General features: G+C 37.8%; 1 protein-coding gene across 8 annotated transcripts in view; it reads left to right on the forward strand.

Moving 5' to 3' along the window:
* The first annotated feature begins 708 nt into the window (after window positions 1-708).
* CDK17 (cyclin dependent kinase 17) overlaps window positions 709-27,761 on the forward strand; it is an 89,225-nt gene continuing 62,172 nt past the window's right edge. For 3 of the 8 annotated variants that reach the window (XM_062492358.1, XM_062492366.1, XM_062492365.1), the window contains exon 1: window positions 6,472-6,597. The gene's annotated coding sequence lies outside the window, so the exon portion shown is untranslated. Of the gene's footprint in view, window positions 923-965; window positions 1,002-6,471; window positions 6,598-6,648; window positions 6,670-7,622; window positions 7,702-7,893; window positions 7,918-27,761 lie in introns of those variants that run through there. The other 5 variants (XM_062492359.1, XM_062492361.1, XM_062492362.1 and 2 more) reach the window with 5 other exon arrangements.

Below are 27,761 nucleotides of genomic sequence, written 5' to 3' on the forward strand. Positions count from 1 at the left end.
AGCTAAATCGCCCTGCAAACCCAAGAGGAAACGCTGCCAAGGAACCGATAGAAATGAAGCGAGTAAACGCCCCTTTTCTACCCTGCCCTGCAAGAAACGGCTCGGGGAGAGCCCTCGGGCGGCACGCAGGGCCCCGGGGCGGCTTCCCGGGAGCCTCTGCCGACGAGACCCACTTCCTCCCCCGGGAGGAGGCGGCCGCGCAGGGCCTCTGAGGAGCGGCCAACAGCAGCAGCGCCCCACTCGGTTCGGCTCGGCTCGGCTCGGCCGGGCTCCCCCGCAGCGGGGAGAGCGGCCCAGAAAAGCACCGCGGCAGCCCCGCTGCCCGCGCCGCCGCCCGGGGCATTCCCCGCGCTGCTCTCCGCCCTGACCTCCCCCCACTCCCCGCGCAGCCGCCGGCTCAGCCGGGCCGCCTCGGCCGCCAGGTGTCGCCGGTGCACGGGCGTCCCCGCGGCCCCTCCTGCGCCCGGAGCCGGTGGGGCTGGCTCAGTGCGAGCGGGCGGAGGCGTCAGCCCGCAGCGGGGACGCGCAGCCTAGCCCGGCTCGCCTCGGCTCGTCCCTTCCTCGCGCACCCCCGCGGCTCGGCTCGGCCGACGCTCTCGGCACCGCCGGCGGCCGGCCGGGCGGCTCCCGAGCACGGCCTGCGGCCGCTCTCCGGTGGCGGCGGCGGGGAGCCACGGCGAGGAGAAAGCTGCTGCGGCGGCGGCGGCGGCGGGGGGAGCAGCCATGTTGGAGCGGGGAATAAAGTGACTTTCCTCGGGGAGGGAGCGCGGCCGGCGGACCGGCGGAGGCGAAGGCTTTCGTGCGGCGAGGGGAGGGGGGGGTTCGGCTCCCGGCGGCCGGATACCGCTCCTAGGCGGAGGAGAAGGGGAAGGAGAAGGGGCAAAGGAACCGCCCCCGGGCCCGCGAAGCTCCGGCGCTGCTGGTGAGTTGTGGCTGCTCATTGTCTCCCGGCCCAGGGGTGCGGGTCCGGCTCGCGGCGGGGTGTTGGCTCTCGGCCTGCGGTGCGTGGGACATCTCGGGGGGGTGAGGTGACAGTGCGGCCCCGGAGCAGGGGGAAGTGATGGTGGTCGTGGGAGAGGGCCGGGGACTGCCCGGGGAGCGCCGCTGGGCGCTCCCGGGCTGGGTCGGGCCGGGCCGGGCTGCGGGGGATTTCCGCTGCCCGGTGGCGGCTGGGAGCGGCTCCGCGGGGGTAGGGGGCAGCTCCGGGCCGCTGAGCGCTGTGCGAGCCGGGCCGGAGGGGTGAGCCGGGGATGGCAGCCCCTGGGCGCTGCCGGATTTTTTGGTGATCCTGCGTTCGTCACCGTCCTTTCCCCACCGCCGCCTCCTCTCCAAGCGAGGCAGCGTTCTCCTGACAGCTCTTCTCCTCGCAGCCTCCGCACGTATGACACATCGCTCCTATTGCAGGTCTCCCCCCACACGCACACCCAAAATATCTAGGTTTCAGTGCTGGCATAAGAGCTCTTCTGCTCCGAGCTTTAAGTTAGAAGGTTAGGATGCGTGAACATTGTCTGACCCTGAACTTTTGTGAACTCTTCCCTCCCCTTCCTCACTCAGATATGTAATGGCTTGAGACCAGTGAGAGCAAAATGGTTCTCTCGAAAGGGCGGTGGAAATCAGGTGGGATCGTGTATATTTTATGTTTCCTGCAAATTTATTACGCCCACCAGTGCCAATACCATGTTCATATGAGTGGATTAGCTGTTGCGTTAGAAGAATGCTGACCTTGATCCCCTTTGTCTCTCCTGCAACAATTTTGGTAGCTGGCTCCAGTTGTTTTAAACTCATTGCTGTCTTTGGCACTTTGCTAATGGTTGCTAACAGTGTGAGCAAAACGGAGCTGCAAGCTCAGTAATTGCAAAAGCATCCATTTCCTTTCCTCTTTTTCTTTTTTAAATTTTGGTTAATAATTTCTCTTCTTTTGTAATTTTACAGAAGATCAATAGGAACATTCTTGTGGTATCACAGTATAGATACAAGAGCAAGCCTGGTTTGACATTCTTTTCTTCAATTACTTCTCTTCCCCCCGCCCCCCCACTTTTTTATTGTATTAATTGAATTGGAAACTACACCACCAAAGGTTAAATACTGCAGAGATGGGGGGCAGAAGAAAACATTTATGAAATTAGACTTAGTAGCAAATTCAGGTTTGTTTATCTTACTAGAATTGTGAAAAAAAGGAAGTAGGTGATCTGGTATTTTATTTTTATGTGTTTAAGATGTTAAAGAAATTGCCATATTGCTTTGTTATAAGAATTCCGTATAGTCGCACATAGCTCTTGTTCTTTACGTGTGCTCTTCAGTAAGTGACATGAGAGAGGCTTGTTTTGAATAATTAATGTAGAAGTAATAGATACGAAAACATAAAATCACATGTTTGAATACATGGTGAAAATTTTCCTTTAAAAATGTCTGTGCTTGAAAGAACAAAATTAATTTAATTCTCCAACATAGATAAACCATTAAAATGTTAACTTGACATAAAAAGGGCCACTTAAATTGGAAAGATGAAAGCATCTGGGTTTTTTTTGTTTGGTTGGTTGGTTTTTTTGGGTTTTTTTGTTTTTTTTTCTAGCATAATTTAAATACTGCTTTGACAGTAATGAGTCTGACTTAAAAAATCTTTGGGAAGAATAGTGCAATGAGGTTCATACCTTGTATTTGCATATTATGCTGTGTAGCTGTGTGTTTACCCAGAATGGAGCTCTACACAAATCATGGGGTGGGTTCTGCCTACATCCGTACTGAAGAGTTTGCAAATTAAAGCCCATGATGTCTGAAGCAAATTATAGTTTGAATGTGGGGCGTCATTTATTTTAAGCTTGGCTAAGAATGTAGTGCATTAATTGATCTTTTTAATATGTAAAATGCCACTAGCGTGTAGTGAAATATCTAATTCATAATTGCAAATATAATTTAAATTGAGAAACAGATCATGGCTGTGTATTTCCCCTGAATGGCTCTGGCTTCAATTTCTGCGGTGTTTAAATATAGTATAGCTTGTGACAGGGATGCTCATTCTGCATGTGTTACTGTTATGATGTGGAGCTCTTACAGTAAAACTATGCAGAATTTTTTTTCAATGGCCTAGTAATATACAAATCTTGTAATTTCTTACATGAATCCCTACTGCTAGGGGAAAAAAAGGAATCTTAGTAAGTTTCTGTCCAGCAATAGATTTGAGTATTTGCACCTAAAAAGTGCCCTTGGGAAAGGCTTTTTTGAAGTCTGGTTCAGTGAACAGTCTACATTAAAATCTTCATGGGTTTGCTCTTGACTCTCTTTTCATGTTACGTGGAAGCTGTTGATATTCCACATCCAAATCAGTTTGTTTTTTGTCCAAGAAAGATAATGAGCTGTATTTTAAAAAGTTGTATATGCTAGTTGTGTATTCACTGATTGCATTATATGGTATGATGTGGAAATGGACAAGATCATATCTGAAAATTAAGCTCTTTAATTATAAAGCTTTTCTAGCATAAATTCATTAAATCTTACAATTCTTACAGTAAGTTACAGATACCTTAACTTCTTAACTGCATGCTTTCTAATGCTTACTCTTTTTTTTTATTTCTGCAGCAAGCCTTGTATAGCTGTTTAGGTAGCTGGACACCACTGTAATCAGTTGCAGTTCAGAATTTTTTATAATACATGACAACTTTAGCATGTAAAAATGCTTTTAAAATGCCAGATGTACACTTGATACAAATGTACATTTGGTTCACATCTAAAGAACAAATTAAATCAGTGCGTTGCTAGCAATCACTGCCCTGCCTTATTTTGCAATGCACATAATTATAGCAATGGCTTTTGCCTTCTGAGTGTAAGAAGTGGGATTTGGGTTGTTTTTTTTTTTTTTGGTTTTTTTTTTTTTTTTTTTTTGGTGCCTGTACACATACTGGTGTAGCAACTTGGATGACAGAGGTAACAGCATTTTATATTTACGTATTTTAATCACTGGACAATAATTTGCTTTCTAAAAATAAGTCTAGGCCTAGGGGGCTTTTAAAACTTTATGAATATTTTATACCCTGTTATTGACTCGTATTGGGCCTTGGTAACGTTTTTCCCCATGGAACAGGGCTTTGTCCAAGAACACCAACTAGTGGTGTGGGATGGTTTTTTTTTCCCTGTGTATTTTGTGAAGTCATGATGCACTTTTGACAGCTTTTATCTGAAGAAGAATGAAAGTTGATGCTTATTTGGAAAAATTACTTTTTAAAATTCTGTATTGAATACAAATTCATAGATGCTCATTCTTTACTAACTCGATGGATTGGCAATTCTTCCAGAGTTGTTGGCTTCCTGAACTTCTTTTAGCAGTGATGTCAGCTGTCAAGATTTAAGTAGAACTGGCTAATTAAGACATGTACAAACAGTAGTTTAAATCACTGATAGTCACAAGGAATAAGCAAGACCTGTTCTTGAGCTGATTTGCCAGCTTGGAGCACAAGAATATTGGGAAAGGGTAAAAAAAAAGAAAGAGTTCTTTAGTCCTGTGCTTCTTCCCATTATATGGAAAACAATTACCATAATGGGTCCATAAATCAGGTAATTTACATTGGACCAACTTTTGTTACATCAGTGCTTGGATAGTAAGAGTTTAGCTACATCCTTGGAGATCATTATACCCTATACCTGGCTCTGTTATAAAATACCATAGACACGTTGATACTGGGAATCCTTGTAACATTGCTTTAATGGCATATTTGGGCTTTTATGGTATAGTGCTTGCTTTTAAAGGATTAGAAATTTCATTCACTATGAAACATCAGTTTATAAGGAGTACTGTGCCTAAACACAAATGTTGGGGAAAAAAAGAAATGTGATTGAGCAGCATTGTCAATGCAGCAGCAGAAGAAACAGCTGTCAAGTCAGGTTTTAATTTTTCATGTAGTAAGACAGAATTAGGCAAAATTATTTTAAGAAGGCTGTAAAGTACCAACTTTATAACATTTTTAACTAAACACCGAAAGGCTTCTCTGAATTTCAGGACATTTTTCTGCTTGCTTATTTCAGTAATATGTTGAAAATGCAGTAAGCTGAAGGGCAGTTGTACCTTAAGTTTTCATTATGATGTTTTTGGGGTTTTTTTAAATTGATCTTCTCTGGAACAACTAGTTTTTCATATATTATGATGATCAGGGCTGTGTTGTTATACCAGAACAGAGAAATGAACATGTTTTTCAGTTGCACTCCTAGCTACAGTTCTTGCTTATCTTTGATTTTAGGTTGAACTCTGTAGGTATAAGTGAATGTTACTCTGTGCCCTCTAATCATATTTCATTTAATTATTATCTGTACCTCAAAATTGTACTCCCTTCTCTGACTGCTGTTATTTTTAAAGGTTTTGTAGAGTTTCATGACAGCGTCTGATTTTAATATCTGCATTTTGTCAGCTTCACTAAGGATACTTGGATGCTTTCAGTTTGTGTTAAAGTTGTCAGAATCATGACATTCTCTTCTTTGCCTGGTGAATTAGAGCATTTTGCAGGCATGTAGCAGTAATATCATAGTCAACTGTCATAACCTGTATAGTCTTTCAAAAATGTAATTTCCCAAGTATTTCTGACTTCCTGTTCTTATCTTACGATATGGAAGTGTCTTTGTTTGGATGTTGTTCAGGTATGTGCAAGGTGTCTTAATACAGCAGTCATTAAAGTTGACATTTTGTGAGGTTTACAGTTAACTGGTGCTCACGGAAGTAAATATCTTTGCAAAATATGGATTACTAAGAATTACTGAAGAATATTAGTCATCAGCAAAACCATTGTCCTGTAATTGCGAGAAAACTGGATTAAAAAGTTATAGTCTCTAGGTTAGTTTACAAATAAAGAAGCCAGTTTAAAACAATGTGAAGAAATTGTAACAGATCAATTAATATGATTGATAAGAAATGCCAAAGTTTGTGATGAGGAAAGCCTGTACTGTCACCAACTATTACAATTAGGTGTATTTTAGGATGAAGTTGTATTCTAAGAAAGCCAGTAGCCAGTTAGAAAAGCTGAAGAAAGCATCTGATGTTCATGAAATACTCACAGGTAAACCAGCTGGTAGTCATAGGTGGTTCTGTGAGACATTTCCTAGGAGAACCTGAAGGTGTTAAACAGCTGTCACTGAAGTTGTAAGGTAAGAATTGTACCAGTAGGGCACTTTCTGGAGTGAAAATGCTGGTCATACATCACAGTACATCTTAGTACACTGAGAAATTATGTGATTTTAGCACAACTAAGGTTTCTTTCAGTGGTTTTAGGAGTTAGTTCTATGCATAGTAATGGATATTGACAGAGCGGGAGATTAAGCAAAGAAAACAACTGTTGCTCAGCATATATTTATAGAGGACCAATCTTGTGAAACTAACGTCTGGTTCTCTTGATAAGATTAAATACTTCATGTGGTATGTTGTTGATATTGCAGACAGGCGTCACTGAAACTTTTTACTTGGCTCTTACGTGGCATTTTGATTATGGAACTAAAATGATAGATCAAGTGACAACATACGAAATGGTTTAAAACCCAGTGGATAATGTGAATCAAGTGGCTACCTATAAATAGTTCCTGTTATGTAACTGCGTGTGTTGAGGGCTCCTCATCGTCAAAGTAAGTTCGTGAAGAAGCCCTGAGAAACCTGCTCAGTGTCAGCTCCTGGGCATTGCCACTAATGAAGTGAAAGTCAGTGAAAATTGACCATTATTTCTGTAGTTCCAGAAAATTGGGAAAATAATAGATGCTGGGTCATTAGCACAGGGTGGATGCTTGGAAAAATGGCAGCTTCCTATCTGCTTACTTTATGCAGTGTTTTATATCAGGCTTTAAAAGATTGACTACAGTGTATTAACTTTTAAAATAAATTAGTTATGTTTGGTAACTAAATATATGCAGCTATTAAGACCAGCTTTTAGTTTGGGTATTTCTTCTGTAAAGGCTTGGAAAAATTTCTCATGTATAATACAGAACAGATACTAAGTGTTGGTCTGCATTCAGTATGTGAGGTTTAGGGAGAGCTTTTACTTTGAAAATATAATAATAACATAATTAGTGGTACACAGAAGGAGGAAAAAATGTTTATGAAATAATAGATTATATTTTATATTCCTATCAGTTTTCTGTATGTCTTGAAACAAAGTGGAGTTTTTCAATGTAGAGTTCATAAATATTCTCTGTAGGCCAAAAAAGATGTGGCTGTAAATACATTTAATTGGGGAAAATGAAAAGGCATTTTTTCAGTCTGTCTTTAGTTTATTGCCAGTGCATATTCCCGTCCTTTCTCTTTGTTGGGATCTGATTGTCATAAACAGCAGTAGGGTACCGTGGTGTTCAGGGTGCTTGGTGCCTGCTTAGCCACTATTCAGTCTTAAAGCTGTGTATGGTTCAAGCATCTGCTTGTAAAGCATGGTCTGTTTTGTAATTCACCTCATTTATGTTTGCTCTGAAACCCAAACACGAAACTAAAGGCTTTCTATATGACTGAGAGACAAAGCTTGGGCTGCTGTTGCCTGTGAATAACTTAGTTGCTCCACAGAAGAGTTCAACCTGGCATAACTCCGGCACTGTCACTCAAAGCTGTGGTGATTTTCCCCTTTGCTGGCTGCTGCTCTCATCCCCACATTCCTGCCTTTGTACCAGGAGATGTCTTGTGACTGTCAGGGAGCCGGTGCAGGTTACACTGTGTGTTTGGGTTCAGCTTTACTTTCATGTTTACAGGTAAATAATAGCCACTTTCTGATGTATCGATGGAAAAACAGCCGTTTGTAATTATTTATTTTTTTAAATATCCTGAGCAGATGGGAGGGGAAGCTTCCTGTGTACAGAGAGGAAAGGAGGTGCTCAGCTGCTAAATATATCAATCATATATGCTGCATTAAAGTCTTCTGAAAATGATTTGTAAAACAGCAGCTCAGAAGCTTACTTTGGGACTGGGTAAGAAGGCACAGTGTGAAAATAATTACTGATACATCTTGCAAAATATATTATTAATTTTTAATATGAGTACATGTTTGAGGTGAGAGTACTGAAATGAAATAGGATTTTTGGTGTGAAAATCATTACTGTTGGACAAAATACATCTAAGGAAACTAAAAATTACACTTTTTTTTCTTGCAAATAATATTTAAAAACTGATAAGCTGAAAATGAACTACAGTAGGAGTTTGAAAATACTTGGAAGATGGGACAACAAAAAACTGACTTAACTGTAGTATTCAGATTTTAAAATGGGCCTAGTAGTGGAGTTGTGCAGGGTTCTTGTTTTGTTTCAGAAGAGACGAGATCATTGGCATCACTGGAGCCACAGTTTGGGTTTAAATCACTGAAACTTAGAGTGAAATTTACAGACACACTAGTCTTGTGAATGATGACCTGTACAATACTCAGGTGAAGTAATTTCCGAGGCAATTCCAAAAATTTAAGATTTTCCATAATTTTTCATTACCTTTTTAAATGTGATTCAGCAGGTTGTGGCAAAGAAGCAAAATATTTTGAAGCTTATGCTATTTACCTTCAGGATTAAACAAGATAAACAGCTTAACAGTGTTCCCATTTGCACAAGTCACAGTATTTTTAAACCTGCTGCTCGTAATTCTGGGTTGTTTATCAGGGAATACAGTTAACCTAAATGTCTTTTGGAGGCTTGTTTCTCATACATCTCAGTATAATTCTCAAAGCCAAAAATGTTTGATCCATAAGCCAGAAAATAGCTTTAAAACGTATTTACTCAGAAGGTTGCTTTTGGTTATTAACCATAGTCTTTTTATTTTTTTCCTTGTGGGCTGCACAGGAGAAACAATATAATGGTGTATAGTAATTAGTTTCTTGAGTAGCTATATGCCTTTCTTCTTAAATTTGCAATTTTAGTATTTTAGAAGCAGTACAAAGCAGATTATAAATTCTGAAGATACGAATTTGATATGCTTTGGTAGTCAGCTTAATTACTGATGCTTAGTGTTTTAAAATGTGCTCGAGTATGGTTTGTTTATAAAATAAAAAGTGTTCATTGCTGTTAATTAAGTGTTCTGAACCTGCTTTCTTTAAAAGGAACTTTTTCTTTTTTGTTATTGTTCCCAGTGGTCTTACATAATAGGAGTTTTGGCTTTCTGGTATTTGTGAATATTTTTTGGTAGTGGAAGAGGTAGACATTAGCTGAAGGATTTAAGTCATTAGTTGTTTGTCACTGTTAGAAGTTAATTTGGGCATGAACGGATAGCTAGTGATCATATTCACCTCTAGCTGCATCTTAACAAAATACCTGTATCCTTCTTAATCATCTGTTTCTAGAAATGGGTAGATAAAACCTGAAATTATTTTCAGTAAATAAATTATTCACATCTAAAATATGAATTGTGCCAGATTGATTGACTTGCATTGTGCCTTTTTATTTTTTTTTTTCAAATGCACATCTCTGTGACCAATAGAGAGAAATAGGTTCAGAGGGTAATCCAAAGGTATTAATACAGAGCCACCTCTCTTTCCACATTTACCTTGGAGGGAGCCCATCAGAACCATTGTTTTTGTGTTAGAGCAATACAGTTTGAGTTGAATTAAGCACTTATTTCCAAATCATTTCTGTTGCATCAGTAAAGCTAAGAGGTTCCCACACCTGTCTGCATTACAAGGTTGATAATGAAGAGGGAAGAGAGAGACTGGCTGGGGGATGGAGCCAAGCATTTTCTTACTGGTGGTGGGAAACTGTAAAGTGTCTCTAGCACTGGTGTGAAATTTTCTTTGAAATCCCTCAGGTACCTAAAGGTGATGAGTGTCAGTTCCCACCCCCTTCCACCTCCCTCATTTATGCATTTAGGTATTTCAGTATGTAAGCAATAAAACATGCAGATATTTCTTTATTCATCACTCCTGCTTGCATGTGTTTGGCATTTTAAAATTCTAGTCATGTGAGTAATAGTGGTAGTATATTTTAATATTGAAATAGGTTCCTGAATGAACTGTGTTCATGTTATGTCTTCTGTCAATTTCAGAAACTGGGATTGCAAGGACAAATAAAAATGACCTGTTTTTTTTTTTTGTAGTAGGAGAAGCTTGTTCTTTCAATATATGTAGTTTGTGATAAAATAAAACAAGTGAAGATTTGAGCATATCTTACACCTGCAGTTGATGTTCATTCTTGATTTTTTAATGATACTATACTGCATTAAGTTAATGGTGAATCTACATCTTTACATGACTGGATTTCCATATCTGCTTTTGGTAACTGGAATGGTGTCTTAATTCAGAGTTTGTTGTTTATTCTGTGTTTTTACTTAAAAAATAGGATGTGAAATCTTTCTGATTAAATTTTGAGAATAATTTCCTTGGATTGATTGATATTATTTGCCAAGTTCTATGCTAGTATAGGTAACTTGTTGAAGATATTTTCAAATATAACTGCAACAGATTTTGTGTGGTGGCATTGCTCAGTTCTCATGAAAAGTAATTCATCACTTGCTAAAAAAGTATGTAGGGATGTCAATTTTTGGTGGTTTAAGTTGAGGCTTCTTTAAGATACTGATCTTAAGGGTATAGGTGCTGAGGATGCTTTGAAAAACAGCCTTAGAGAAGTTGTCTGCAGAGACCTGTTAATAGAAATAATACCCAGACAGTGTCTGAAAACATAGTGGCATAGATTCTAGTAAATATTTCTGAGAAAACTGCAGGAGAAGCAAGGACAGTGTATCTATAAAATACTGCTAAGCCATCTTTATATTAACTGAATGGCCTAGCTTTTCCTGTTTTTATGGCTAGATGTTATTGTCTTGCTCTCATTCTGTTTATACCAAAGTAAATGAATCTAACCTGGATTATTTAATCTACATTAATATCTACTTCAGTGTCACAGTGTAGTTAATTGCTGGGGGCTTCTGTCATTCATATCTCATACAAAACTAATAAAATATGTAATCTCACTGTTTCCAACCAGAAATGAAACACGGACTTGGGAAACAGCCTTGGTAACTGTCTTATATAGGGAACGTTTTCTCCTAGCTGTGTTTTGTATGCAAGGCTTCCAATAGTAGGCTGTTAAAAAAAAAAAAAAACAAACCACAAAGGTCTTTGTCACTGAAGGAGGAAAAAAGCCTGAAACATCTGATAAAGCGCAGGAAGCAAAATTGTTGACAAAGAAAATTCCTTTTCTGTAGAGTCACTTTTATGAGAAGCGCCACTCCCCAAAGGTAATATATTTAACTGTTAGTGGATCCTCGTGACATCATACATTTTTTTAATCTTGTATTCAAAGGTTTGAAAGGGATATAGAAATCTATGTGGGTTAATATTCTTCCGAAGTTTTCTGTGTGCTATTTTGCTGTCTTATTTGTGCTATATTCTAGTATATAAATGCTTGCCTCTCTGTGATCATAAGAGGCTTTGGAAAAATAATGTGTTCTGTTTTGTGCAGAAGTGGGGGGTATGGTCTTTTACGATGGTCTTTTCATCTTGTTTAACTCCTGTCAAAGCTCCTTCCACAGTGTGCACAAACCTTGCTTTTTCTGCCAGGTAGTAATATTCCAGTAGGCTTGGCTTATTGTGGCTCTTTGTCAGAAAGTCTAGTAAGCTTTTTGGTTAAGCAGACTAAAATACTGAAAAGCTGCACTGTTTTACAGCATAGAGATACATCTTTATTTTTAATAATGTCCCTTCACCCTCTTTGGATGAGTAGGTAGCTCTGTTGTGATTTTGAACCAAACCTTAGGGTTAGCAGTGGTTTTGTTGAGTAGCAGAGGGGACAGAAGGTGTCAGAAATGGGGGAAGGAGTGCCTAACTGGGACCAAAAGAGAGCTTGCCAGGTAGGGCATGGTGTTCTATGCACTCATCCAGAATCAGATATTACTGGAGTGTGTTCACCCAGGTTTTCCTTACTCTCTTCTGGTTTTGCTATATATGTTGTGCAGAAATTTATTTACTTCAATAATTCCATGAGATCAGCTGTACGAATTTGTACTGTTGTAATAAGGATGGAAACTTGTAGCTTCTGATCCGGGAAAGCTTGTGTAAAAACAGTACAAGATTGTCCTGCAGAATTACTTAATTCTGTGTCATTTCAAAGCCCTACTTAGGGACAATCTATCTATTACATTGAAGGGGGTTTTATATTGAATTTTATTTTTTAAATGGTGTGCTGTCTAACTGTTAACTTTGAACAAGGAGGAAATATGACTTATATTAAATGTTAATTAAATCAATAGAAAAGAGGCAGACAGAAAAACATTCTGGCCTTGTAGAAAACAGAAAGTATTTAACATTATAGTAAGTATTAGTAGGCCTTTGTATGTTTTGCTTAAGGAGTCTGAAAGTAACTCCAATAAATGTGAACTACTTTTGGATTTTGGACTATGATGAATTTGGAAGTGTTCTTGCTTGAAATGTGCAATGCTAATTTCAGGTATTTCTTTAGTGAAACTTTCATGTATATGAGAGGAGGAGGTTTAAAATTGAAATTTTATGCCTGTGTGAAATTTTTATATAGCAAATGAGATATGAGTAAAGAAAGGCAACTACATATTCTTCACACATGCAAGAGCATGTTTTGTCAGCAGTTTCTGCAGTTACTTTTGTTGCACACTTCATGATTAGTTAATACGTGTTGGGAATGTTATAAATGCATGTCTGGCATATCAGAATATGATTTATACTGTGTAAATCATAAATACTTCATTCAGTATTTTCACTGCTCATTACCCAGAATTGTCTAGCAGCACTTGAGAGTAAATGTATTCTCCTAAGACCTAGGTGCTGTCATCAGCAATATCTCTGTGTTTATGGTCTCAGCTGCATGGACCACTTTTTGAAATTACCTGCTGTGCAAATAAAGAATATTAAAGTCTTTGTCATGCTAAAGTAGAAGTTTAATACAAGTACTAAATAAATTTACAATACTGTTGTTTTCTGAAAGAAATGGATGTCTCAAATTTAGCTATCCAGTCTCAAAACAGCAGTATTAGTCATCTAGTTGGGTTAAAGAGAAAGTTGCTTTTAATCAGCTTTTCATTGTCATTAAAAATTAATTGTTTATTTTAAAAGGAGAAGTGAATTTTCTTTGTAGGAAATGGTGAACAATGCTAAAATTAACCTGATCTACAGCATGCGATGTACTGTTTGACAGAATAATGCACCTTAATTTAGAATCATTTAAGTAAATAGCAATGTCTTCTAGGTGTTTTTATTTATACAATTAGATCAACATAAATAATCTGTATTAAAACCAAATTTTGAGTCTTTCACAAGAGGTCATGCCTCTCTAGTAGTACTGGTATCTGGGAATGACAGGTATCATTCCTGTCCTGGAGGGTATGGGACTAACTCGGTCAGGGCACTGTGGGGACTGGGCTCTTCATAGCCTGCCTGTGCCATGGAGAGTGATGTGGCCACCATGGCTTCCCTTCTAGTACCTCTGGTGGGTGCATTCTTTAATGATAAAACTAGCTTGCTACTTTAAAACTGGGAAAAACATCTTAAATAGTTTCTTTAATCCTTTTCTTTCAGCTAGTGACACCTGGCAAATTGTTGAGTTCTTGTTCTTGTCTGTATTCTCATTAACTTGATAATTTGGTCTTCCTAGCTGGTATGCATACACTCAGTTAAAACTTAATGTTGGTACCAATGTAAAGAGATGTCTAGGAAAGGGATTAGGTTGAGAATAGTGTGAGCTACAGGAGAATGAACATTCATTTGCAGGGTATTCACTTGTTTGAGCTGTACTTATTTTAAGGATAAAAAAAGTTATGATTTAAGAGTAGAAAGGCTTTGAAGTAAATACGTATTTCCTCCAAATGTCTGTACTGACTAGATTATGGACCAATATGGATGGAATCCCATTGTGATTAAAAACTCTTAGTTAAGTCTACCTGTCCGTATAAAAGATAGCAGATCTGTGTTATTCTGACTTACGTGTTTAGTTCATAAAGCTGTAATTAGAGGCACAAACAAAAATGTTGCTGTGATACTCTAGAAAGGGTTCTTGAACTGAGGATTTGTGCCTGGTATTATCCCCTGCTATTCTACAGATGCAGCATAAAACCTGATTCTAAGTCTGTTCTAGTAATGCTGCTAAATGTTTTCACATAAAATCTGGATGGGATGTGCCTGTGTCTGCCTGTTAGTAGAAGACTATTCTGAAGCTGAATCAACTTGAGTAAATTGTTTTTTCCCCTGCTGTACTCTGCATGAGGTTGAAAATAACTTGCTTAGTCTTGTCCCCACACCATGTTTTCTATCAATGTGATGGTTGTAAGGGTAGAGTAGTGATGGCCTTTTTCATCACCTGATGGTCCAGGACAGCTTTACTCCCCTGCAGACTTCCAAGGACTCCTGTGATAAGGGGATAACATGCAGGGTGGTAAATACACTGTGGTTTTTCTCTCTCAGTGGGAGCTTAATTTAATGGCATCATCTTTAGTCATCTCATTCTGTTACATGAGCTTTTTGCTGCAAAGCTCTTTCCTGTGCATGCTCGTTGACCTAAGCTCTAACTGGTCAGATTGCTGTTCATCAGACCTATGCATTGAAAAAAATGGCATGCTTTCAGTTTGTCCTCCAAGATGCTTTGCAAAGTGTGTGCAGTGTTCTATAAAACAAAGGGAGATCCTTAGGTCTTTTAGTTGACTTGGTAATTAAATTAGGTAATTCTCATAGTGGATAGTTGGAATCTGTTCATAAATGAAGTGAAAACCTGTTCATTACAAGCCTTGCTAATAACATTTATTCTACCCTTAGACCTCATGCATAACCTCATCTTGTTTTAGTAAATGTCAGCTAGTGTAATACATAATTAAACCGTTTTGAACCATTTCTCAATTATCCTAATAAATTGTGAAACAAACTATGTCAGTCCTTTAAGTCGTATCAAAACAAGCTTTTTTTTGGGCTTATTGTGCTGTCTTAAGGAAGTACATTCAATGAGAATTTTTGCTGGTGGTTTGTAAAACATAAACTGCACAAGAAATTAAGCTTCAAAAGTTTACTGAGCTGTAGATAGGGTAATACTGTTTTGATAGTAGCAGTCTGATCCCTATTCTTGCTTTTATTTCACTGTGAAGTACAAGGGGTTCAGCATGGTATTACAACTGCATTTGTTTGTTACACTTGAGAATGGAAAGTTTAGCTTTAGGTGTCTTGCTAGTATGTATGACAGGCTGTGTCAATTGCTTGCCACCCCTTTTTATGTTCAATTTACTCTGTATAACTGAAGAAAATAATATTTTTTTCCAAGGGTTGATACAAGATATTTAAAGTGTTTATAAATCCTTAGGTTTGACTTACAAGATCTTCTTGGTCTCTGCATATACTAAGTGCAGTGGGATGCCACATATGTGTAGCTTAGTTTATTAATCTTTGGATTGGCAGTTTTCTACCAAATGAAAATTTACTACTGCATTTTGATAGTTTACATCGTCTTGCTGGGATACTCATGAGTCTTTATAAGGTTCATTTTTTTAATATTGGAATTTCTAATCAACTTAAGTATTTTCTGCTTGACTTTTGTGCTTGTTTATAACTCTGTCATATTTCAGTAGTAATCAAGAGCTAATCTGGTGTGGAAAGAAGCAGAATACCTGGTTTGTGTAACTCTCTTGCAATATATTTCCACAGCGTGCAAGACAGTATGTGTAGCAAGAATAGGTTTTTAAAAAGCTAGTCCCAACTTTACTTTGTAAATCAGATTTGAATATTTAAAATGCAAATTTAATGATAAATATATATTTCAAAATCAAATCAATGGTAATTGTGTTAACCCTGTAGGGGGGTGATTCTTTGATAGAATTATAGAGGTTTTTATTTCAAAGTCTTATTAAAGTGATGAAGAAGCATGGAATATGGATGTGGGGGAAAGGGCAACTCATGCAGATCAGTTAGTCTTACTCTTAGGGCATCCTGATTCTGTGTGTGGCACTGACATTCAGCATGTGAACGATGCCTTTTTTTTTTCCCCCTCTGATGTCTAATTTGAGACATGTAGCTAATTTTTTTTTTTAATCCAAAGCTTAAAGCTTTTTCTAGCAGGTTATCAGGTAGTTGTGTATTTAGTTACTTTACCTCGGAAGTTAATTATGTGACTTTGTTAATTGTTCCTTATTGAAGGGGGATGTTGCTCTTCAGGCGTAGCTTTATGGGCTGCCCTTAGCAATGTAGCTGCATGAGTGCTGTCCTCTGCATGCATCTGAGGTCTGCAAGCTGCATGTAGTTAAGGTTTCAGGTTAGGTGTTTTTTTCCTAGTCTCTCATACTTAATGAAGTTCTTCAAGCTTGTTACAGGTACAGATTAATTCTTAGGGAGGTAATTTATCTGTACCTACAGAATTTATGTTGTATGTGGCAGTCATACCATCTTTGTTATAAGGACCTGATTAAAGTTCAGGGAAGCGTATAATAGGGAATTAGGTGTTGGGAAAAGAGGTCCCTCTATGCTTGGTTTGTTTCAGATTTGCTTTGGTAATGTTTGACTGTCTTTGCTTTTATGCTGTCAAAATGTCATTATTTGGATCTTTCCCAATGTTTTTATTCAAGTGATAGGAAACAGAAGGGAAGGAACTAATTGGGATGAGTCTAGGAAACATGCTCTGAATACACATACTGCATTTGTGCTTTCTTACCAAGATTTCCAGCACATGAGATGTGTGATGGCAGAGGCATCGTTGACAATGTAGCTACAGCACGTTGGGAGTCCAAAATACATTTTCATCCCTACTGCCACTAAAGCAAAGTATGTGTGTTTCTCCTTAGTGAGGTTCTGTCAAATTCTTGCTTTACAAAGAGGAGGTTGTCTTGTTAGTTCATGAGTAATGGCTACATCCTACTGTCTCTTTTGTCAGCAGAGGGTAGGATTTCCTCCTACATCCAGGGAAAAAAGAGAAAATTAGAAGGTGGTAGAGGCTAAAATCAAAATAAATGTGAGAAGAAATAGGCCAGATTAATCACTGATGGTGTAAGACAGCAGTTCTTTCTTCAGGTGAGAAAATTACTCTTGCTGGTGGTATTTTCAGGGGGCAAGGCAGAGGGTACTTGCACGTAGGTGATGTTACACATTTGATTAAGGTAGAATGGAAAACTACCTGCAGCTCTGAAGTGCCTGATACCTTGGTTGCTTCATTGCAAGAGGCTAAGGCACTCAGAAACCCAGTAAAATCCTAAACTGTGGAAGCTTATAATTCTATTTGTGACTCAGCATAATTGTGAGCGCAGTATAGGTGGCAATAATTCAAACAAAAGCACGAGGGGAAATAGTTTGTGGTGGATTGTAGATCTTTTTCCTTATTTTCTGTGTACTGCAGTCACTGCAGCAATGATACCTGAGCTGGCTATAGAGTAATTGGTATGCACATTGCTACTGGCAGAAGCCTTTCATTGGAGGTGGTTGCAGAAAATGTTATAAAACTTTCTGTGAAGTCTTACCAGTCATCTCCCTCAATGACTTGAAGTTTTTTATTCCCTGCAGGTTAAAATCTTTCACTTTTCAATGTTCCATTTAATTTCAACATTTGGATACTGGGGTCAATGTTTTTGGGGTTTTTTTTTCCAACAATTAATCTGTTTCTTGATCTGTGACAGCCAGTGGTCAGTGAATATTTATTTCCCCCTCACCCCAATGATTTGTTGTACAATTTGAAATACAGTCTAAATACACACAATAAAAATAGTCCATGTCATGCTGAAGTTTAGATGTTTGCTGAGGCTGTGCAAAGCAAGAGCTTGTTTGAAAACTATGTATTTTCTTGGATTTGTCATCACCTGCTATCATATTACAAGCTTTCAGATCTAAAACGAAAGTATCCCACTGTCAGTCCTGAAATATGCAGTATCAAAATGTTACATGGGGAGGGAGTAATACTTGACAATTCTTTTGATACACCTTTCTCTCCACTGTTGTTATGCCAGTAGGATTTTTTTGTGGGCGTAGACAGCTTAAAACATCCTTATTAGGGAGTGTATGAGCTTAAGTGGTCACGATGTCCATTTGAATCACTGGTAAGAGTTATGTTAGAAAACAAGTAGTGTGGCATTGCTGACACTTGATTCTACTGAATGAAAAAATTGCTTACAAATTCTCGCCTGTAAACGAAGCCTTTTTTTTTTATTTTTTCTTTCTTCCCTCCCTTCTCTCCCCCTCCCAATCTGGAAAGAGAGATAATTGGTTTTCAAGAAGCCACTTTTGCCTTTTTGTTCTTTATTTATTTGTTAGCTTGGTTGTTTTGTTTTTCTCTAGACAAGCATGGTGACTCTTAGCTTTTGCTGACTTTCATATTGGCAGTCTGATGGTGAGATTTAGATGTAAGTTCATATAGAACAGACAAATAATACCAAAAATAGGGAAGGAAAAGTTGGGGGTTCATTTGTTTGTTTGTTTTTTGCATTTATTTAGATTCAGAAAACTCCTCGTTTTTAAGGTTAGGATGAAATATTAACACACTTCTGTTGATTTTCCAGTCTGTATGATAATTATTGATTCTTGGGAATCAGTATTTGGGTTGAATAATTTGATGGTTGATAAATTGATTCAGTATGTTACATTTACTAAGTTACAATTTGTTAGATTTCCAAGATACAGATTTTCACTAGAAAAACTAAATCAAACGTGATCTTTATTTTTCAAAATAATTTGATTGTCTATATCTTTGCTATGATCCCTGTTAATTTCTTCAGCTCTTCTTTACAATAACTTACTTGAGTCAATCTTGGGAACTTCAGAAAAATGATCCTACTTCTTACGTGTTTCCTACGTATCCAGAAAAGGGTAAGATTTCCTACGTAATTCGTTCAGCATCTCTCAACGTTAAAAATAGATCTGTGAAATTCTTCCCATTTTTTGGCAGTTTTTCATTTGTAATTGTGCTATTTTGGTTACTTTTATTTCTGATAGAAATTTATAGCTGGTGTTTAAACAAACTAGGCTAGCATGAAGGTTGGAATTTAAAAAATTAAAGCTAAAAGGGGGAAAAACAAAGCTAAAAATACTTGTCAAGATTTAAGCATTAGAGAGAGAGCGAGTAATTAATTTCTGATGCTTTCAGTAAGAGCCTCTCACAGATTAGTGTTTTGTTCTTTTTATTTCAAATCTGCATTGTAGCTTTGCTTATTTGACATCTACATCTATTTCTTTATATCCAGAAAGGTTACCTTCAGCAGTTCAGGAGAACTTAATCCCTCGCCTATCTAGTGCAATCAGAAATAAGCTTTGGCATAGAAGGAAGAGTAAGCTAAACAACAGAAATGCATATTAAAGTACTCTTACATAAGGAGGGTATTTTTAAATGGTGCTGGCTTAGTGGAGTGGATTTTGTAAAGGCACTCATGGTCTTCTAAACAAGCAGTTAAAAAACAAGTCTGTCTTAAGCATGAGAATTTTTCAGTAGATATCATGGAGGGCTGACTCAATCCATTGTCAATGTTCTTTCTCATTTTGCTTGAAAGGTTGGAGGGTTATTCACTGGGGTTTTTTGTTGTAGTTTTGACTTCACAGCCAGATTCAACTTGCACACAATTTTCAAGAGCTTTTGCAATTTCCTTTTTCAATGCTTTTATTAAAATAAGAAAAAAAAGGGGAGAGAAACATGAACACACAATAACTTTGGTACCTCTAAGGCCTTCTCAAGATTCTGAAAATGCTTTTCTGAGCTGTGTCCATCATAATGGAATCCGGATCAGACTAGGAGCACATGTAAAATGCATTTACTTTCTTACATTTTTATAATAGCAAGATGTGAACTTCAGCTGTGTCCTAGGCTGCATCCAAAGCAGCGTGGCCAGCAGGACAAGGAAGTCCTGCTGTGCCCTGGTGAGACTTCTCTGCAGGGCTGCATCCAGTTCTGTTGTCCCAGCACAGGAAGGACATGGATCTGTTGGACAGAGTCCAGAGGAGGAACACAGAGGTGATCAAAGGGACAGAGCACCTTTCCTGCAAGGAAAGGCTGAGAGAATTGGGATTGTTCGGTCTGGAAATGAGGTTCTGAGACAGCCTGATTGCAGCCTTCCAGTACCTGAAGGGAAACACCAAGAAAGATGTAGAGATGTTTCCAAGGGCACACAGTGACAGGTCAAGAGGGAATGGATTAAAATTGGGATTACTTTTAGATGAGATATTGGGATGAAATTCTTTACTGTGAGGATAGTGAGGTACTGGCCCACAGGAGCTGTGAATGCCCCATTCCTAGAAGCTTTTGAGGTCAGGCTGGATGGGGCTTTGAGCAGCCTGGTCTATTGAAAGGTATTCCTCCTATGGAAGAGAAGTTGGTACTAGATAATTTTTAAGGTCCCTTCCAACCTGAGCCATTCTGAGATTCATAGAATGGCCTGTTCTGTAATTCTGTAATGGCTTTAATATTCGTTGATGCTATTAAAAAAATAAAATAATAATAGAGTAGATAATGGGGGAAAAGATGGAAAAAAATGGATTCTAAAAGAACATTCATATTTTATGCTTTGATGTCAGGCTAGTAGCTGAATTTGTAACTAGGTAAGCAATCCTGAAAATTGTCAGGAAGAATGGGTATCTTTTTGTAGTGTTGGCTTTTTGACCACTTTATACCGTTCTTTGTTTGATTTTGATCCGTAACTATTCTGAACATGTTTTGTGTTGCAGTTTCTTAAACTTTGATCCTAGCATTGAATCCCAGTCTGTCTACTGGATGACTTAAATGATCCCTACAGGGAACTGAAGACAGATACATGCATTTATCCAGAGCAAATCCTTCTTTGAAGATTAGTTTATAGATATATTGTTTGCATTATTTTCTTTCCAGAAGTACTGGTTTTGATGGCATACTTTTCAACTGTGGGCATGCAAGTACAGTGAAGTTATGGGTTTTTTCATATTAATATTTTTTTGTTAAATTTATTCATTTGTGGGAAAATGGTGGGACTATCCACTTTCAGGGATCAAGTGGTTAGTTAATGTGTCTATACTACAATATATATTTCCATCTATTGTTTAGCCATACCTGCTCTTATATATTATGATCAAATACTGCAAGTGTTTCAAGTAACTACCTTCAGTAATAATGCATTTATTTCCAAGTACCCTTGTTTTTCCTTTGCTGAAGTTAAAATAGTTTTGTAAAACACGAAGCATTGAGAAAATAAACAGAAAAATCATCAGTGATGACCCATACAGCCCTTCACTGTAGTGTATTGCTTTTCATAGTCAAGAAGATTCAATCTTGCTTCCAAGAAATCAATTCCAATATTTATAGGTGTGCTGTTGTACAACTGTTAGTGTATTCATATTTATATCATATTTTATGGATTCAAAGAAAAGTTCCTTGCAGATTAGTATCTTACTGTATCAGAAAATTCAGTGGTAGTTGCTTCAAAACCAGATATAAATATGCATTGTGACAGTGCTGAAATTATGTAAAATATCAAATGTTCCTGTCAAATTGGCTGAGTCATGTATTTCTCTCAACTTGTCTTTTTTTGTTATTTCAAATCTAAGAAGCTGTTTCACAGCATACAAGACAAACAGAAATAATAACACACTTCAGTATTTTTACTTTGAATAGTTTCTACTGCATGAAATTTAAATTGGCCATCTAAGGTAAAGGACTGGATACCGATGGCAGAGTAATGGCTGATTAGGGATCTACCCCATAGTTTAAAGGAGTACTTCAGTTTTACAGGCAAGAAAGTCTACTTTTAAAAACAGACTAGAATAATTAATTTTTTTAGAGCAAGCAGTTTAAGAGCAAACTTAATAGCTTTCAAGTGCTATACCTTTGCTTTAAAATATATCTGATTTACCAAAACTAGTAAATTTATTTGGAGTACACATTGAAAATTTTACCTAGACAGTGTAAGTAAGAGGTTTGCATACTCCTGTGTTTCTTACTCTGTGTAAGATTTGGCTTTTGGTTTTGTGCTGGCATCCTCATAAATCACAGCTCTGTCTTTTGCTGTTTCTGAAATGGAAAGAAATTGTTGTTGATTTACCTGCAGGAGATGAGTTACAATTCTGTTTAAAAACAGTTTTGAATATTATCTTATTTCTAAATAAGACAAAATTTCTTTTTGGGTTTTGAAGACTTTTGATAAATCTTTTTAGACTTTATTTTTTACTTAAGTTTTTCATGGCCTGACTTCTTGTTTCATCACACTTTTTTGGGCTTTCCACTGTTTTTGAGGATGGAATAAATGAAGAACGCACCAAACTGGAGCTTGCATAATATATTTGTCTCTGGGGAATGAGATCAATTTCTGTGGTATCAGAAGTCATCATTCCTTTCTACATGTGCAAATGATTTTTAGAAGATAGTGCATTGACTAAAGGGTTCCTGTGTGAAGTAAAGGAAACCAGAGATCTTCGAAGTACTGGAGATAGTGTGCCATTTCCTTTTAAAGATTAAAACTTGACATAGGCACTTATGGGCTCACTAATTAGATGAGGCAAATCATTAACATATTTTTCAGTAGGTTGGAGATATATTATTGTTTTTATTCTTTCTTGCATTATTTTTATAAGAAACTTCCACAACTATGAACAAGCCCAAACTTTGTGCTTTAGTCTTTTGTGGCCTTCTTATGGGTGATTTCTGAAGGAACAACTCCTTGAGGCTAGACGCTTCATAGAGGTCTGACTAATTTTGTAAAGTTAAATAAAAATCAAAAACCATGACACTGAGTAAAGAGGAGACTGGTATCTTGACTGAACAATTCTTGTTCCTATGCAAAACAAAGGCTTAGTTTCATGATGGTCTTGGTTCTTAAGCTTAGAAGTGGTTCTTGAACATTTTTTTTTTCTTGAAAACACTTGAGAAATGATAAAGTAAAGATTTGGAAAACAGAAAATTACATATTTTACTATAAAATTTCATGTGCTGATGGAAACTTTTGAAAAGTTCCATTTGGAAATGAAATTTAAAGCAAGGCTTTTAGTCTGAGGTGTGTTAGGTTGGTCTAATGGTACTTTAGGAAGTTGATAAGAGTTTTAATGTCTTCAGTGGGAGAGTAATTAAGTCAACAATAGAAATAAAAAAGGAAATTTTTATTCAATGGCAGAAAAAAATTTTGAAAACAAAATGCAAAAAAGAATGTTAACCCGTAAGTGGCCTTCTTGCAAATCCTCATTTCTTTAATGTGTGAGAAGAAGTTTCCTAGGGAGCCATAGGGTTTTGTGGTTGCTGTTTTACTCTGGAAAGCTGTCAGTACAGCTCTCTTTGCAGGCTCCTGTACCTCAGCTCACAGCTGCACCTCTAGCAGTAGCAGATTGTTCATTACTCTCCCTGCAGGATCACCCATCAGTGCAAACTTGATCCAGATCAAGTGTAAGCAAATAATAACACTTCTGTTGACTTGATCAGAACATGCAACAATGCTGCTTTTCAGCTTTGTGGTGGCTGTGGTAGCATAGTTGATCCTCTGTTCAGCGTAGGTTTGAAACAGCTACACTCACAGTGCTTTGAACAAATTCATACAGAAAAGCTGGAAAAACTCTGTTGCTATGCATCATGTGAATGTGTGGGCTTTTGATCTAGTAATTAGGCAGCCTAATACCCAGTTTACTGTCTTGAAATGTAGATCAAATCTCTGTCACCAGTAAAGAGGGAAAACGAGAGAAGTTGTTGCATACAGCTTACTCTAGTCCTGTCTCTCACAGCTTTTCAATACCTTGTGAGTCTTCTCTCTACCTCAGTTTCTCCTCGTCATTCCAGTTTGCATTTGCCTGTTGAAGTTCCTTGCTCAAACTTTGTTCTGCAGTGCTCTAGTTGCTTTTTCATGGAAGTATCAATATATGTTTAGCTTTAGAACTTGTTCTATTGCAGTTTTTTAAATTGTAGGTTCCAGAGTAACTTTCCTATCAAGAACAAATTTGTATGCTTTTCATATTTGACTGCTTCACAGTCTTTTTTACCAAGTGTTTAAATATTGGTGTGATAGGAACAGTGAAAATAGGGGAAAAGGAATTACCTAAGACTGCATAGTGATAGGACATAATTTCTCTTCAATAGCATATTATATGCTATAATGAAATTGAAGACGGATAAGATGAAGAAACAATTGAAGTAGCTTTTGTATAAATTATAATGTGGACATTATAGCAAATTATAATGTGTGCAGTTCTTTTATGTTTTTGCTTGTCACCTTCAAAGATTTTTGCTTGAGATTTTGCTCAGTTTCTTTTGTTTGGTTGGTTTCAGTAAGAGTATACCAAGATCATGTATAATTTTACTTGTTACTTCTCTGAAAAGTGATTTTTTTTTTTTTTTTTTTTTTTTTTTTTTTTTAGCAAATCTGGTCTTTATTCTTAGGAACCATCTTCAGTTTCATTAACTTGAGTATGTTTTGTGTTTTTTGTAAAAAGCAAAGGTTGTCTAAGAGCAAGTGTAGTTAGTTTTTAATAATAAAAGCACTCCGCTTGTTTTATTTACCTTAAAGATAAATGTAGTCACTAGGTGTTGTGCTGAAACTGTATTCAAGATGTAGAACTTAAATTTCAATATGGTCATACCTGATTATTTGATGCTTTACTAATGAGACAGATGACTGGTCCTTTTGAAGGCCTTTTCTTGAGTTCCTGTTTATTAAATAGTAATGTAGACTCATTTTAAAGAAAGTAAAGCTATAAATCTGAATTACAGGTACGACAGGTGAAAACTAGAAGCTTCTTTGACTGACTGTTTAATTTCAAGCTTATGGATCCTAGTTACCAAAAGGAAATAAACTGCAGTGGGAAGATTTCTGGTTATTCTTCAACATGCTTTGGTATGTTGAAAGGCAGCATACCTGGGCAGTAATGTAAATATGAGCCTCCATTAGAATGCATATAATATTATTTGAAAGAATATTTTGGAAAAAGGATACTGTGTTTCAAGGCTATTGAACTGTGTAATTCATGATCAGCTCAAGTACTTGACATAGAAACAGTTATTTGGTGAAAGAGTAGCATGTTCTAAACTTTTAAAGAAACAGTCCTGTTATATCAGTCAAAATGTGATCCATTGACACCAATCATACCACTCTGACATAACAGATGACATCAGCTGGACTTTGTATATTGTAGGTAAATACTGTATATTTAAGGGTTGAATACAGGGGGGAAATACCAACAAAGTTGTTCCAAAGGAGGCTAAGGAACAAAGAACCAAGTAGATTTTAAAAAAAATTACCAAGGTAACATCTGTTGCTCTTAAACTTGGCTTATGAGTTTTGAATGTTAGTGTTGCTTTAGCATGGACTGTATTTGTGTCTCTTCATCCCAGCACATGGATTCCAGAAAGAAAAAGGCATTATGGGAACAAAGTTGCTGAAGGAATATAGTAGGAGAGGGAGGAAGGAATTGGCAATCTCTCATTGTAGAGGTGCAAATTGTCCTTGAGCCTGTTGTGATAGGACAGTGGGTATGGTTTTAAACTAAAAGAAAGTAGATTCAGACTAGATAAAAGGAAGAAATCTCTTATGCTGAGAGTGATTAAACACTGGAGCAGTTTGCCCAGGAGGTGGTAGATGCTCTGTCCTTGGAAATGCACAGTCAGATTGGTCAGGGCTCTGAGCAGCTTGGTTTAGTTGAAGATGTCTCTGTTTATTGCAGGGATGTTAGACTGAGTTGAGCTTTGAGGGTCTCTTCTAAGTCATTCTGTGACTGTTGCTCAACTGGACTAGTTTGAGAGTTGTCATCTGGTGACATTATAATAGCAGGGTTCTTTTTTTCTCTCCTGGAGTTTTACAGCAAAACTGCTTCAGTACTTCTCCAATTGAAAAACTTACTTCCAGTACTGATCTTCATTAGAGCATGATATTAAATCATGCTGCAGTAAGATTCTGTAGGGAATTTGAGTCTATGTAGAGGCAAACATTTAAATTTACCTTTTCATAAAACATTTTCTGTTGGTGAGACAGATCTCAGCGTTTGGAAGCTTTATCCAGATCATTGACAGTAATAGCAATATCAGCCCCTGCAACACAACACCCAGAATGGAAAGTAGTTTGCTGTGAAGGGGTTTGGCTCACTGCTTGTCCTTGCCAGGATGAGACTGTGTAAGCATTAGGCTCAAACACCAGAAGAATGATAGTGTTTATAGTTTTGAAGAAGTTATTTTGAAGATAAATATTAAATTTCACTTCTTCTGCCTGAAAAACAAAAAGAGGGCAAATGTGTCTGCCCAGCACAAGTATATATTTGGAAACAGTATTCTGTACATACTTTTTGATTTTTTTCAGTGTTTCTTTACAGAAATTTTGTAGTAAAATACCCATCTGTCCTTACTCTGCCTTTAAAATGTAGTTTGCAGGAGGATCCTACAGAAATTCTGGTTTTGTTGATGGTATCAGTGCTGCTTGCCTGGCATTAGTCACAGTTATTTCACCTTTTTATAATTCTATTACAAATAAATTTGAAGACTACATGTACTTCAGGTTGTATTTTCTAATTATTCATGTCTGGTTTAATGTTATTGACTGACATTAATGCTTATTACTTTCCAAGGTTTCCTGTAGACTAATGCTGTCTTGCTGGTCTGACATTTACTTGCAGATAAAGTTTTCTTTTTTAGTGGTTGCTGTTTATCTCCTCTGCTGAGCCAAGATGAAGTATTGTCACTGACTCAGTTCTATGTAACCTTTTGTTGTTGTTCCATAATCTTTCTCTGGTCTCTGTTCAAGGTCTAGAAAATTTGCTTGGATACCTTCAGGTAGAGAATTGTTTATACTGAAAGGAGTTAATGTGAAGTTTGAGTAAGCATCCTTTGATGTGCTAGACTGTTTGCTCAGTCTGGAAGGGGAGTGGCCTCTCAAAATGATTAACTGGAGTCACCCAGATTATGTAGTGGTAATTTCATAGCTCTGCTTAATTTCAGAGTCTGTTACAGCCTTAGTTTCAGCCTCAGTTACTTGGAGGAAGAGCAGTATGTAATATGTTGTGTAAAAGATGTGCAGGGAAGAATGATCTGCTCAGTCAAAGAAAAGGAACATCGAGTGATACCAAAAGATCTTCAGTCTTACCTGTTGGTGTCCATGTAGCGTTCTTGTTCTTGAGCCAGCAACCTGATGTATGGCAGTTGCCTTACTTTGTGTACAGTTTAAATAAAGTTGTACCTTAGCTTTTTTTAAATTTCCCCTGGCTTCTTGAACCCTGAAAAGTACCTGTTGTGAGTCTGTCACCTGTTGAGACTTAATTTGGAAGCAAGGTGTTGGTGCAGAAGTATGACAGAAGGGTCTGCATGTAGTTATTGTGGTGGCTGGAACCTGTTGCAGTGGAAGAAGACACTTGTGCTTTACTTTATTTCCTATTCATTTGTTATTTCCCCCTGTCATCTTCCCTCAGCAGCATTTGGTGTTGTCCTTTATTTTGTTCACAGATTGCTTTTATTTCAGATTCCAGGTTTTGTTTAGCTAATCTAAATAAACTTTCGGCAAAACTGCAATTTTTCAGGCTATTTTCTTGGTACATAGCAGTTCTATCATAGTGCTTTCTGTAAGGACAGTCTTTTCCTTGGATTTGATGTGCACTAATGGTCAGTGCTCTACTTCTGTGGAGGTACTAAATTGGCTTCAGAAGCCTCATGCTTTCCTTTCTGCCTTGTAGGGCATACTGCCACCACCTCGCTGCCAGCACAGCTATTTACAAAGCTGCTTGGCAAAACGTACATTAAAACTCTTCTTTCTTTCTCAGGTTGTCAGCTGAACAGCCATTTGCTTTAGGAGTAGTGTCTTAATGTGTTTAGTATCCTTGGCAATGATTACTGGAATGATCCATGTGTGCATATTCAGTTGACCATTAAATGGCAGCACGAACATTTCAGACAGACATAGCAGCGTTTGTCTGAGTGCTGTAACAGAGCAAATTGGTGCCACGCTG

The sequence above is a fragment of the Cinclus cinclus genome, chromosome 4 (assembly GCF_963662255.1).
Source record: "Cinclus cinclus chromosome 4, bCinCin1.1, whole genome shotgun sequence".
Taxonomy (NCBI): domain Eukaryota; kingdom Metazoa; phylum Chordata; class Aves; order Passeriformes; family Cinclidae; genus Cinclus; species Cinclus cinclus.